Source organism: Anabrus simplex, chromosome 3 (genome assembly GCF_040414725.1).
Source record: "Anabrus simplex isolate iqAnaSimp1 chromosome 3, ASM4041472v1, whole genome shotgun sequence".
Lineage (NCBI taxonomy): Eukaryota > Metazoa > Arthropoda > Insecta > Orthoptera > Tettigoniidae > Anabrus > Anabrus simplex.
The window spans coordinates 458405610-458421066 of record NC_090267.1 but is presented as its reverse complement, the minus strand read 5'-3'; the positions used below and the strand labels follow the sequence as shown (position 1 = coordinate 458421066).

The window sequence follows — 15457 nt, the reverse complement described above, 5'->3', positions numbered from 1 at the left end:
ATTTTATAACCGTCATAAACATGAGTTGTCACAGCCTACCCACTGACCAACAATCCAGCAACACGCTCTAGAGACTTGCTTATTAGCCACTGCTAACTGCCAGACATTTAGAATTTTGTGGAACAGGAACTTTCTCTTGATTTTCATTGCAATCCTTTCAGCATTAGAGGCATCCTCGTCTATCGATGTTATGAAACATGTCAGCTGTCTTCTCAGTAGATGAAAGCAACATTGGTACCCTTATGCATTCTTCACAGTCTCGCTAACTGGAGTAGCTAATTTTATTCTTTCTTAATCCGTTTACTCACTGGGTACCATCCCGTCATTTGCCTGGAGGAGAGGTGGAAAACCACGGAAAACCAATTCGAGAAAGCCTGAGGTAGGAATCGAACCTCCCCACCCCCCTCTCTCTAAGTTTTCAACCAGCGTATCTCCGTGATCGCACGAAGGTCCTCTCCACAGACAATAACAAAAATACCCGATCCTGCAGCACCATGTGTTTATCCCGTCCTGTACACAGAACAGCAATCTACACGAAATTATTCACCGTTACCGCAGCCCGACAATGGAATCTCTTACCAGTGGACGTCAGAAGCATGTCCAGCAGCTTAGCTTTTAAACATGCCTGTGTCGAAATACTAGGTAAACATGCATGAATCATCAAATTATGACCTGAAAACACCTACTCCTACCGCATCTTCATTATCATTTCCTTCTTCCTTTCACAGATCTTCTTCTTCTTCTCCTTCTTACTAATCCTTCTCTTCACCTCTCAAATGAAGGCGATATTTCGGTGTATTGTAGAAATGTATATATTTTCTAAACTTTTTCTTAAGTAGTAGTTATAATACTCATTATTCATAATTATATTCTTAATGTACTCTACGTACGATTTATATTATATAGATGATTTGATTCTTTAAAAGTGTGGTTACTTTTGTTAATGTTATTACTGTTATTATTGTTCATATTATCATATTATTGTCATCAGTAGTTATTATTAAGTGTTATAGGTTAAGACTGGTTAAGTGTAAGAAAGGGAGTACATCCCAAACTTTGCCAGGATAAATAAAACATTATTATTATTATTATTATTATTATTATTATTATTATTATTATTATTATTAATCAGTTGACCACCCGAGTCTGAGTGGACCCCGTTCCAGCCCTCATACCACATTTCATATTTCGTGGTAGAGCCGGGCGAACGCTAGTGGCAGCTAATCACACTAACTACTACACCACAGAGGCCCGTCTTCTTGTTCTTGTTGTTGTTCTTCTTCTCCTTCTTTATCCGTTTACCCTCCAGGGTCGGTTTTCCCCTCGGACTCAGCGGGAGATCCTACCTCTACCGCCTTAATGGCAGTGTCCTGGAACTTCAGACACTGGGTGGGGGTTACAACTGGGGAGGGTGACCAGTACCACGCCCAGGAGGCCTCACCTATGCGGAGCTGGGACCTTGCGGGGGAAAGAGAAGATTGGAAGGGATAAACAAGGAAGAGGGAAGGAAGCGGCCGTGGCCTTAAGTTAGGTACCATCCCGGCATTTGCCTGTTGGAGAAGTGGGAAACCACGGAAAACCACTTCCAGGATGGCTGAGGTGGAAATCGAACCCACCTCCACTCAGTTGACCTCCCGAGGCTGAGTGGACCCCTTTCCAGCTCTAGTACCACTTTTCAAATTTCGTGGTGGACGATTAAGCAAATAATACGTTTATTATTTGAACAAATTCTAAAAGGTGATGAACACTTAAATATAGGCGCCTACGTAGTGTTGTGGTTAGTGTGATTAGCTGCAACCCCCGGAGGCCTGGGTTTGAATCCCAGCTCTGCCAAGAAATTTGAAAAGCGATACGAGGGCTGGAACGGGGTAAACTCAGCCTCGGGAGGTCAACTGAGTAGAGGGAGATTCGATTACCACCTCAGCCACCTCGAAGTGGTATTCCGTGGTTTCCCAATTCTCCTTCAGCAAATGGTGTGATGAAACCTAACTTAAGGCCACGGCCATTTCTTTCCCTCTTCCTTGTCCATCCCTTCCAATCTTCCCGTACCCCACAAGACCCCTATTCAGCATAGCAGGTGAGGTCACCTGGGCGAGGTACTGGTCCTCCTTTCCACTGGTATCCCCCGTCCCAAATTCTCACTCTCCAGGACACTGCCCTTGAGGCGGTAGAGGTGTGATCCCGCGCTGTATCCGAGGGGAAAACCGACGCTGGAGGGCAAACAGATAAAGAAGAAGAAGAAAAAGAAAAAGAAAATATACGGATTGTATCGCCTGTTCCATTTCCTGTCATGCTTAAAAACGTTTGGTCATTAGCGTGTTTCTTTTCATCAAGCCCTGCTGTATGTCATCAAAAGCCGAAGCAGGAACATGCACGATTATGTACACACGGTTTCAGGAGCTGCAAAATGAAGTGAAGATTTGAAAAGGAAGTACAAAGAACTGCGTACAATTTGACGAACGCTGGGTCTGACGTTTACTTACAGTGAGCCAATTGCAGGGGTATTGTACTCGTTGAGATAACTTTTTTTAAGGGTGTGCAGTATATACATTTCCCGACCCTTCCGGGAATCGAACCCGGGACCCCTGTGACCATAGGCCAGCAAGCTAACCATTTTGCGATGGAGCCGGACATGGCGATGAATGACATCAGTAAAGGAATATGCTTGAGTGGAGCTATCAAAAGTAGGAAAGATCATGATATGAAGAAAAAGTTGGAATTTAAGAAGACAACTTGGGACAAATATTTATTTATAGGAAGAGGAATTAGAGATCGGAATAATGTATCAAGGTAAATGTTTCATAAATTTCCAAGTTCACTGAAATCATTTAAGAAACGACTAGGTAAACAACTGATAGGGAATCTGCCACCTGGGTGGCCGCCATAACATTCAGATCAATGAAGATTAATCGTTTGAAGATGGTTTTCTGTGGTTTCCAATTTTTACACTAGGAAAATGCTGGGATGGCACTATAAGCCAATTAGCTTGGAAAACTGATGAGTAGTCAAATGTCCAACACATTTCTTATTTCTAGAATTATTAATGAATTCGGTCTCAGTCAGATTTGTGATATCCCTACTAGGAATGATAATTTTCTAGACTTAATTTTAGTCTCAAACGAATTACTTGGGAGTGGAGAGTGCGTCAAAACTGAAAATGTAATTTACTCTGATCACCAAGCCATCGAAATCTTCCTGCCTATGTCAAGGACATTTTGCTTCAAACCGCAAGTCAAAGTCATATTTGCGTGAAAGAAAGCTGATTTTTCTTTAATGAGGGACCTTTTATTCCTGTACCTCTGGGATATGATTGAAGAATCCCACTCTTTGGAGCAATTTTTATGACTTACTACATGCGGTCATGAAAGACAGCGTACCATTTCGAAAAATTAACGTCAGAAAATATCCATCTTGGTAAGACTCAGAACTAATCAAGAAAATGAAAGAAAAAGAAAGGGCGAGAAGGAAATACAAAAGATCAAACCAAGAGTGCGACTATGTGCAGTTTTACACATTACGAGGTGATTGTAAAAAACTGCAGCGTGCAAAGTACAGGGACTACGTTAGGTCGGTAGAAGATGACGTCATCCCATGCCCTAAGCGCTTTTGGAATTTTTATTAATAATAAAAGAAAATCTTCCCTTCTGCCTCCCACTATGCTAATAAACGGAACGGAAATCCACGGAGATGATAACATTCTAAACGCATTTGCGTAAACTTTCGGGAAGTACCATTCTCATTCCCAGCCCTGCAATGTAATTTCTTCTCCCCCATTTTCAATAGATCCAGTGTCTGTTCAAACTTCTGTGACAGAAGTGACAGGGATCCAGTCGTCGGTTGATACCTGACATCGTCCTTCGTAAATGTGTTATCCAACTAGCAATACCACTTTGTGAAATTATCAATAAATAATTTAAGTGTGAGTGCTTTCCAGAAGAGTGGGAAAAATGTTATTTAATCCTTATCTTCAAGAAAGGTGATAAGGTGTTATTCGATAATTATAGACCAGTAGTGCTGCTTTCACTTTTATCGTAGGTGGCGAAGAAAGTCATATATAATCGCCTGTATGACTCTTTTAGTCAGTACATAGATCCATCGCAGCATGGATTCGTTAAATGAAGATCAACTGTTACCAATCTGGAATTTTATTTGTTTTCAATTTCAGATGCATTGGACAAGGGTAAATAGGCTGATGTGACATATACTAATTTCTCCAAAGACTTCAACTCTTTACAACAAGAGGCCATGTTGAAGAAGTTGCCAGGGTATGGAGTGTCCAGGAGTATTTTCGAGTGGCTGAAATGTAACTTGACAAAACGAATATGTTTTGTAAAGTCCGAGATTTTGATCTCTAATCCTTGCCAACCTTCATCTGGCGTCCCACAGGGATCACTGTTGGGACCTCTTCTATTTGTTTTGTTTCTGAATGATATTACTACAGTCGTTCAGAGCATTGAATATATCTCGTACACTGACGACTTGAAACTACACAACGCCATAGATGAAGACAGTGATGGCGATTATCTACAAGAAGATTTGAAACAAAAATGCGAGTGGTGTGATAAGTGGTCTCTCAGAGTAAATAAGGTTAAGTGTGGTGTCATGTCATTTATTCGATAATTAACACCTGTATTTTCATCATCATCATCATCTGTTTACCGTCCAGGTTCGGTTTTTCCCTCGGACTCGGCGAGGGATCCCACCTCTACCGCCTCAAGGGCAGTGTCCTGGAGCTTCAGACTCTTGGTCGGGGGATACAACTGGGGAGTATGACCAGTACCTCGCCCAGGCGGCCTCACCTGCTATGCTGGACAGGGGCCTTGTGGAGGGATGGGAAGATTGGAAGGGATAGGCAAGGAAGAGGGAAGGAAGCGGCCGTGGCCTTAAGTTAGGTACCATCCCGGCATTCGCCTGGAGGAGAAGTGGGAAACCACGGAAAACCACTTCCAGGATGGCTGAGGTGGGAATCGAACCCACCTCTACTCAGTTGACCTCCCGAGGCTGAGTGGACCCCGTTCCAGCCCTCGTACCACTTTTCAAATTTCGTGGCAGAGCGGGGAATCGAACCCAGGCCTCCGGGGGTGGCAGCTAATCACACTAACCACTACACCACAGAGGCGGACACCTGTATTTTACAAATATAAATTCAGTGGAGAATTTTTAAATCGTGTGAAGGAGTTTAATGACCTAGGTGTAATACTAAATAATAAGAATGTCTTATCATTTGAGAAACACATCGATACCGAGCTCGATAGCTGCAGTCGCTTAAGTGCGGCCAGTATCCAGTATTCGGGAGATAGTAGGTTCGAACCCCACTGTCGGTAGCCCTGAAAATGGTTTTCCGTGGTTTCCCATTTTCACACCAGGCAAATGCTGGGGCTGTACCTTAATTAAGGCCACGGCCGCTTCCTTCCCACTCCTAGCCCTTTCCTGTCCCATCGTCGCCATGAGACCTATCTGTGTTGGTGCGACGTAAAGCAACTTGCGAAAAAACACACACACATCGATAAAATTATAAAGAAATATTTCAGACTACTGGGGTTTGTCAAAACGAATTGTAAAGATTTCAGTAATACTGCATACCCCAAAACATTGTTCCATGTTGAGATGCTCTCTCGAGTATGGTTGCGCAGTGTGACTCCCGTATCGGAAAGGCCATTTATACCATCTCGAGAGAGTACAGGTAAGGTTCATGAAGTGGATTAGTTTTGGATTTCTGGGCATGTCACTCTCTTCAAGCAGGTATGAAGAATTTGTAAAATTTCTTGGAATGAATACGCTGGTAACGCGCCGAAAATGTGCGAACACAATGTTAGGAACTAAATGCTTGAAGAGTAAAGTGCACTCTCCGGCTATACTGGGGTTGATTCCACTTCATGTTCCAAGCAGGGGAACAAGGCAGAAATGCACATTCCACCTGCCCAAATTTAGGACGGTTGCATATGTAAATTCTTGGTTCATGCAAACACTTAGGATCATAAATCAGTTGGAAGAGTCGTTCGCTACTTTTCACCACCCTTCCACTGCAATTCGGAAAGCTCATCTCAAGGGTGGAATGTGATAAATTTTTAACTGATGTGAATTGTTATGTGAATAAATTGCAGAAAACATGTGAAGGTGTATATCGGTATGTTTGTCAATATATTGTAACAACAGGGGTCGGGTGCCCACAGTTGGGCGTCAAAATGTGTGACAATATGCCCCAAAGTTTCGCCCTAACTTGGACATCAAATATAACAAAACGTGGTGATTGAAAGTGGGCGTCGAAACATATAGCATAATGCACAATAGATTATTTATACGACGGTATCCTAGCAAACCTATCAACACAATAAATTGGTACATCTTACTATTATCGAATATGAATTATTATTTTTATTACAGGATGTCATCGAAAAGCTTTGATTACACAGATAGGGTTGGCATATAACCATAGAACCATGTAAATATCGTATCACAGCTTAGCACCGGTAAAACATAAGATCCATATCTCATAAGGGTAGGTTCTCACGGCAGACATCACCACTTAATACTGAAATAATACCTGAGACAGACAGGCATCTCGCGCAATTGTAGAGATTTAATCTAAGTGAAGGGATTTGAAATAATTTCCTATTGACAAATGATAAAATTAAATACGGGATGGCTGGTTTATATACATGTTTTTTTCATTCTTGTGGAGGCGCAACGTTACATTGTTGAGAGAGTTCGACTATAATGGCGGCATTAACCTTTAGCAATGGCATACTTCAAATATGATAACAGCATGGCCGTGAAATAAAACTGAGTTTACAAAATTATCCTAACGGTAGTCCATGCGAAAGTTTAAATAAATCTTCACGTTATTAAATTAATTATATCCGGGCGAGTTTTGGCCCTGCAGTTAGGGGCGCGCGACTGTGAGCTTACATCCGGGAGAAAATGGGTTCGAATCCCACTGTCTGCAGCCCTGAAGATGGATTTCCGTTGTTTCCCATTTTCACACCAGGCAAATGCTGGGGCTGTACCTTCATTAAGGCCACGGTCGCTTCCTTCCAACTCCTAGGCCTTTCCTATCCCATCATCGCCATAAAACCTATCTGTGCAAAGCTACGTAAAGCCACTAGCAAAAAAAAAAAAAAAAAAAATGATAATAATTGGGACAATCTTAAATTGAACATTTAAAATCTTATGAGAAAGACTTGAAATACCATCAGAAATCGTGGCGTAAATGTTTATAAATATACGACTTGAAACATACCGGTAATAATTATTATCGTATATATATTTTTTCTATTTGCTTTACGTCGCACTGACACATATAGGTCTTATGGCGACGATGGGATAGGAGAGGTCTAGGAAGTGGAAGGAAGCGGCCGTGGCCTTAATTAAGGTACAGCCCCGGCATTTGCCTGGTGTGAAAATGGGAAACCACGGAAAACCATCTTCAGGGCTGCCGACAGTGGGTCTCGAACCCACTATCTCCCGACTACTGGATACTGGCCGCACTTAAGCGACTGAAGCTATCGAGCTCGGATATCGTATATTTATAAGAGTTGTATGATTTATATGACTGAGTGAGTTATTATGTCTGGGTTCGATTAGCAGCTCTGCTGCGAAATTTAAAATGTGGTACGAGGGCTGGAACGGGGTCCACTCCGCCTCGGGAGGTCAACTGACTAGAGGTGGATTCGATTCCCCCCTCAGCCACCCTCGAAAAGGTTTTCCGTGGTTTTTCAATTCTCCAGGCAAATGCCACGGCTACATTCTTCCCTTTTCCTTTCTATCCCATCCAATCTTCCTATCCCACCGCAAGGCCCCTATTCAGAATAGCAGGTGAGGCCGCCTGGGCGAGGTACTGGCCATCCTCCCCAGTTGTATCCCCCGACCCATTGTCTCACGCTCCAGGACACTGCCCTTGAGGTGGTAGAGGTGAGATCCTTCGCTGAGTCCGAGGAAAAAGCCAACCCTGGTGGATTAAGGAAGAAAGAAAGAAAGAAAGAAAGAAAGAAAGAAAGAAAGAAAGAATATCGATACTCTTTAGTTTAAAATTAATATTCCACCCACTGTTCTAACTGAAGCAGATTTCGTTATCAGGCCCCTCGTAAGGAAAGTATATTTACGAAAGTCATAGACTTGATAATATCCATGACCTGGAGACATGCTTGCGGACAGAGGCAGCTAACTTAACATTACACGCTCGCCTTCCCCAGTGGCGCAATTGGTTAGCGCACGGTACTTATAGGACAGTAACTGAGCGATGCCGGGGTTGTGAGTTCGAGCCTCACCTGGGGAATTTTTAAATACTATGATAAGGATGTTACTAAGACCGCTTCCTATTCGTGTTCAGAATTCTTTCTTTCTTTCTTTCTTAATCTGCTTACCCTCCACGGTTGGCTTTTCCCTTGGACCTCTACCGCCTCAAGGGCAGTGTCTCGGAGCTTCAGACTCTGGATCAGTGGATACAACTGGGGAGGACGACCAGCACCTCGCTCAGGCGGCCTCACCTGCTATTCTGAAAATTGGAAGGGATAGACAAGGAAGAGGGAAGGAAGCGGCCATGGCCTTAAGTAAGGTACCATCCCGGCATTTGCCTGGAGAAGTGGAAACCACGGAAAACCACTTCGAGGATGGCTGAGGTGGGAATTGAACCCACCTCTACTCAGTTGACCTCCCGATTCTGAGTGGATCCCGTTCCAGCCCTCGTACCAGTTTTCAAATTTCGTGGCAGAGCCGAGAATCGAACGCGGGGTTCTGGGGATAGCAGCTAATCACAGTAACCACTACACCACAAAGGCGGACGTTCTGAATTCATGAGTACATTATGGATATATCCAATACATATATGAGCAAAGATTTTGAGAGGTTTGCCTGTGATTGCGAGAGGCGGAGTTGCCAAGTCTCATGCAAGCAAGCGTCTGTGCATTAACCAGTGAATCGAAACTTATTTGCATGCTTTCAGCAAGGATCTTTCGAAACTATTTCATTGGGGTGAACTCAACAAAGCAGGACTCACAAAATGTAATGCACTTTTTTCAGATAAGAAATATTTTGTGGCTGACGGGATTTTGTAAGTATATAAGATTACATGACAGGAAATGAGGAAAATAGATGCATTTTATGAAACAAGGTATGCAAGTGGTGCGCCTAAAAAAGACTGTAAAAAACAAGAAACATCATGTAGAATTTTATAGATGGGAAGGAGATATGTAAAACCTATATATACTGTATATATAAAATAGGAATATTTTCTGTACACTGCTCAGAATTAAAAAAAGAATGGTATTTGTATATCATTCATATTCACGGTATCAAGGAAATACACTTTTTAATTGTCCTTCAATTCTGTTTGTTCGTCTGTCTGTCTGTCTGTCTGTCTGTCTGTCTGTCTGTCTGTATGTATGTATGATCTGAATGAGAACCTCTGGTAAAAATACAAATTTATTAAATAAAAGATAAACTTTGGCAAAGCAAAAAAGAAAATCCCTACACAAACAAAGGAATTCGGCTAACATTTCACTGTACATGGATACGTCACTCATAACCCACGGTCAACTATAACCATATTATAATGTAATTCATATGTAAATTTTATCTTATTCACTCAGTTATTCACTCCAAGCCACTAACTAGTGCTTTTATCTATTGAAATTCGTCGGCCTAAGTATCCAATCAATTTATTTTCATCATCAATTATTACCATGAAAAACAACAAACTTGTTACTAAATTCCAAATTCATCCAAATACACCTCATTTAATTGAACTCTTCTTACATCTCATTATCATATACCGACATTAATTTAATCAACTTGTTCCGTTTATAAATCTCGTTTTCTTATATTTGATTATCACCATATTTCAAAATAATAATGTAGTTGACCATTATTACATCAATCATTTTCATTAGAGTGACCTTTGAAATAAAAATAAATTCGAAATACATTCCTCAATATATGAACTCTTTACTTCGTATTCACTCTCCCTTCCATGAATCATTGAAAAATATAAAGTTCTTTCTGAATATAAATTATTGAACCAGATACTGAATAACTACACCGTTATACTTTCAAAATTATTAAATTATTAGAAAAATATTGTTATTAAAATTATTAAATCATTACAAAAGTTCAATCATTAAATCATGAAGCTGTTAGAAATTATTAAATTATTCAAAATGTTATACCTGTTAAAAATATTAAATGTTAAAATTATTAACACATTACATTTATTAAATCATTCTTTTATATCGACTTCCTCCTCTCATCTATGTACACTTAACACGGAACGCGACCGGGCCGATAACTATTCCTGATGCAAATAAATTTAAGTTAACATTTTAATTACCACTACGATATTACTTCACATACACATAATCGGCTGTTTCACGAATACATAAATACACATAAACTTGTAGCGAAGGGACCTAACAAATTTGAATTCCCACCAAAGAAACTTAATCAGCACTGAACCTGTGACAATAGGACAGAACCTTATTGCCTCAAACACAACAACCACTTGAAATAAATTCCCAACATCAAACACAAAGGTTGTAACCACAAATCAAAATTTGTGTTGTCAAATGCATAGTAAATAAATATCACATATGCAACAAAAACAAAATCAGTCATATTGATCATTACCAGGAATATCATGTTCATTGACCTGGCCGGGAATCGAAGTTCCGACTACCTGGATCGTAACATTACAGTGACCTACAATTTCCTATCTTGCAATGGAATACCGCGAATAATATTATTAAATCTTTAAACCTCAATGTGCTGTTCCTAAATCATTCAATCGGAATTATATAATACATTACATTTATTCTTTCATTTTATGACCTAATCAACGTACTTTAATAAATCTCCCTTTAATATACACGCAGAGCAGTACGAAGTCTTATCTGAGAACGCAACTCATTTCTTTATTTTACACGCACGGCAATCTTTCTGTCAACACAGACTAATATCTCTCCGTTCTAATTAACCCCATATGTTCCTCTCATATCTTCCATATAACTGAGATCCCCTAAGGCTATAATATCAATTATTCATGAGCATACAACGCTTTCAATACACAATATTTATCTCACACTTCACATGTCTACTGGTGCAATTCTTACCAGGATTCGTCATAACACATCGAGAAACACTTTACTTCATTTGCCGGCACTATATTCAAATATCTCGTTCCATAATATCACCGGTTCGTTACCTGCTACTAGCGTTCGTATGTTAAAGGTCTTACTTCAAAGCTAATCTCAACTAAATCACAAAAATGAATTATATGTCAGAATACCTATTCCCTCACTGCACATTTTCATTTACTGGTCATATGCATGTTACTTATTGATGAAACGGACTCTAAATATCCACTGTAATGTGCATGACTGGTCACTGGTTCGTATCTTCATGAAGTCAATGAACTCTCTCTCTCTCTCTCTCTCTCTCTCTCTCTCGACGATTAAAATTATCCATGCAGCATGCCACAAACTATCACTAGCCTATCCCTGTGACTATAAACACATACTGATTGCCATCTATTCTAATTAATATATTTACACAAACGAGTATCATGTTAGAAGATCATATCCCAACACACGTTTCTTATTGTTATAAAATATCATATCTCAACATACGTTTCTTATTGTTATAGAAGATCATATCTCAACACACGTTTCTTATTGTTATATAAGATCATATCTCAACACACGTTTCTTATCCTACACATATTCACTCCCCAAGGCATCAGTATTGAAATTTACTCCCTATATCTACCTAACCCTTCCTACATTGAAAAATAAAAAGTGAACTTCATCATTTCATGCAAGAAAAATGATTTACAAATTTAACTACAGCTTATAATATGAATCAGGAGGTAGTTATCGAATCGGCGTTGTTCCATGGTCAGCAGTACAGCATTTTTGGCCCTCAGGTAGCCTCATTATTTGATTCACACCATCATAACGGTAGCGTTAACCTGTGCATAAATGCCTTCCTCGACATCCATGTTCTTCACTCTTGTTTGGTACAACATTGCACACGACATCACTAGCATTTTTACACTAAAATACACACAGAAAAATATACATGAATTATACACAAGTACACATTACACTCTTGTCACAATTTAGTAAATACTCCGTCTCTGAAAACTTCGCGATTTCCGACACGTGGCACTGCAAAGCGTCCCGCGACTTTATACCACTTCGGTCCTTACTGCCAAACGAACAGGTTTATAACGTGAGTAATTATATCTCAAAATTCTTGGTTATTTATACTTCCAATTCTCTAATAAAAATAAATCCAGCGGATCAGTTATGCGTTCTCAATATAGTATGTATTAGGCTGAGAAATGCTCAAAATTCCGTTCCACGGCGAACACCACACATCTCCGTCCGAGTCGTTCCGAACCAAAAAGCAGAGTGAGTTTCCTGGACAGCGCGTGGGTTCCTGTCGTGCGCTTGCCTCGTGGCGTAGAGCTTAGGTAATCCCCTGATCAGTTGCATAACATCCTGCCTTTAATTGGCACATTCGTGAATTACAATAATTTAGTAGGATATACCGTCTTAATGTTCCGATTACGTAGAAGTCTGAATCTTCTTCTATACTATCTCTCTGCGGATTTTTTTTCAAATATTGGAGGGCTTTCATGTTGGCGTCCATATGTTTTTCCTACTCAGCCTCGAGTGCGCTGTGCTTTGATTCGCTGTTCAGAAGTCCTACCAACTTAATTTTTTAATAGCTCTGTCGCAGACTTTCTCTCTCTAGGGTGGAAGATTCCATTGCTTCTCTCTTCTATATATATATAAAATAGCTTGTCCTGACTGACTGACTGATTCATCATCGCCGAGCCAAAACTACTGGACATAATGAAATAAAATTTTGGGGATACATTCATATTAAGATGTAGGTGCTCCCTAAGAGAGGATTTTTGGATATTCCGTTGCTAAGGGGGTGAAAAGGGGGGGTGAAGTTTTAAAATGAGTGCACCTATATCTCAAAACTTTAAAAGTTTACAAATGTAAAAATTGGTATTTAGAATCTTCTTTGAAAATAAGGAAACACGTATTTTTTGTTTTCAGAAAATCCCAATAGGAGGGGTGAAAAAGGGTGAAAATGGGGGAAAATGTGTTGAATGCCTTTAATCAGGATACCGGTACTTATATCTCAGAAACTGAAGATATTACAGACCTGAAAATTGGTACTTTTGATCTCTTTTAAAAATAAAGAAACACGTATTTTTTTGTTTTTGGAAAATCTAATTAATGGGAGGGTGAAAAGGGGTGAATTTTTAAAATTAGTGAATCTATATCTCCAAACTTTTAAAGTTTGCAGATGTAAAAATTGGTATTTAGAATCTTCATTAAAAATAAAGAAACACGTATTTTTTGTTTTCGGAAAATCGCAATAGGAGGTGTGAAAAGGGGTGAAAAAGGGTTTGAATGCCTTTAATGAGGCTACTTATATCTCAGAAACTGAAGATATTGTAGACCTGAAAATTGGTGTTTGGGATCTCCTTTAAAAATAAAGAAACACGTATTTTTTTGTTTCTGGAAAACCCAATTAGGGGGGGTAAAAAAGGGGTAATATTTTAAAATGAGTGTATCTATATCTCAAAACTTTTAAAGGTTATAGGTGTAAAAACAGGTATTTAGAATCTCCATTAAAGATAAAGAAACACGTATATTTTGTTTTCGGAAAATCCTAATAGGAAGGGTGGAAAAGGTTGAAAAAGGGGTCGAATGCATTTCATGAGTCTACTTATATTTCAGAACCTGAAGATATTACAGACCTGAAAATTGGTGTTTGGGATCTCCTTTAAAAATAAATAAACACGTATTTTTTGTTTGTGGAAAATACAATTAATGGGGGGGGGGTGAAAAGGGGGTGATTTTTTAAAATGAGTGTATCTATATCTCAAAACTTTTAAAGTTTATAGATGTAAAAATTGGTATTTAGAATCTTCTTTAAAAATAAAGAAACACGTATTCTTTTGTTTTCGGAAAATCCCAATAGGAAGGGTGTAAAAGGGTGAATAATGGGTTGAATGCCTTTCATAAGGATACTTATATTTCAGAACCTGAAGATATTACAGACCTGAAAATTGGTATTTTGGATCTACTTTAAAAGTAAAGAAACAGGTATTTTTTCGTTTTTGGAAAATCCAAATATTGGGGGTGAAAACGGGGGTGAATTTTTTAAAATGAGTGTGTCTACATCTTAAAACTTTAAAATTTACAGATGTAAAAATTGGTGGTTAGAATCTCCTCTAAAAATAAAGGAACACGTATTTTTTTGTTTCTTTAAGTCCTAATAGGAGGGGTGTAAAAGGGTGAAAAATGGGTTGAATGCCTTTAATGAGGATACACATATCTCAGAAACGAAAGATATTACAGAACTGATAATTCGCATATGGGATCTCCTTTAAAAATAAAGAAACACGTATTTTTTAGTTTTTGGAAAAGCCAATTAATGGCGGTTAAACAGGAGTGACAAATTGGGGTGAATTTTTTGAAAGACTATATCTACAGAATATCTTGGAATCGTAAAATGTTACAGACGTAAACAGTGGGTGTAAATCTCCTGTAAATGTAAAGAAATATAGGTTATTTGTTTTTGGAAACTCTACTTAAGGGGAACCCAAAAGGGGTGAAAATTTAAAATGAGAATTTTTACGGATATCTAAAAAACTTAACATGTTACAGAAGTGAAAAATGGTATTTTTTTATCTCTATTAAACACAAAGAAAAGTGTATTTTTAGTTTTCGAAAATACCACTTGGGTGGTGGGCGGGGGGGGGGGGGTTAAAAGTGACTGAAAATGGTGATGAATTCTTTTAATTAGGCTACTGATATCTCAAAAATGAAGATGTTACAGACGTGAAATTTGATATTTGCAATCTGCTTTAAAAGTAAAGAAACACGTATTCTCGGAAAATCCAATGAAGGGGGGGTGAAAGAATTGAAACATTAGTTGACTTAATTGTATGAGAATACATGCATCTAATACTAAAGTTGTTACAGACGTGAAAATTCGTATTTGGATCTCCTTTAAAAACAAAGAAAAAGGCATTTTGGTGGGGAAACCATCTTGGAGGGCGGGAGTGTAAAGGAGTTGAATTCCTTTCATGAGGACACATAAATCAAAAACTGTAGAAGTTAGAGTCGTGATAATTGGTATTTAGAAGATCCTTTACTATTAAAGAAACAAGTATTTTTTTGCGGGAAAATTCATTTAGGGGGAGGAGAGATTATTGTGAAATGAAGTGAAAAAAAGTAAATTATTTTTATGTGGATACTTATATCTCAAAACTGAAGGTAATAGACGTGAACATTGGTGTTTGGAATCTCCCTTAAACATAAAGAAACAAGCATCCTTTTAATTCTTTTTCGGGGGGGGGGGGGGGGGTTGGCTGTAAATAAACTTAACGGCGGTGGGGTGTAGAAGGAGGTGAGACCAATTGATTTTACTGTTA

General features: G+C 39.1%; 1 non-coding gene across 1 annotated transcript; it reads left to right on the top strand.

Annotated features, from left to right (window-relative positions):
* Nucleotides 1-8185: 8185 nt before the first annotated feature.
* On the top strand, nt 8186-8275 carry TRNAI-UAU (transfer RNA isoleucine (anticodon UAU)). Its single transcript is given in 2 exon segments — nt 8186-8223; nt 8240-8275. It is a non-coding gene; the product is annotated as a tRNA-Ile (tRNA).
* The last annotated feature ends 7182 nt before the right edge of the window (nt 8276-15457 follow it).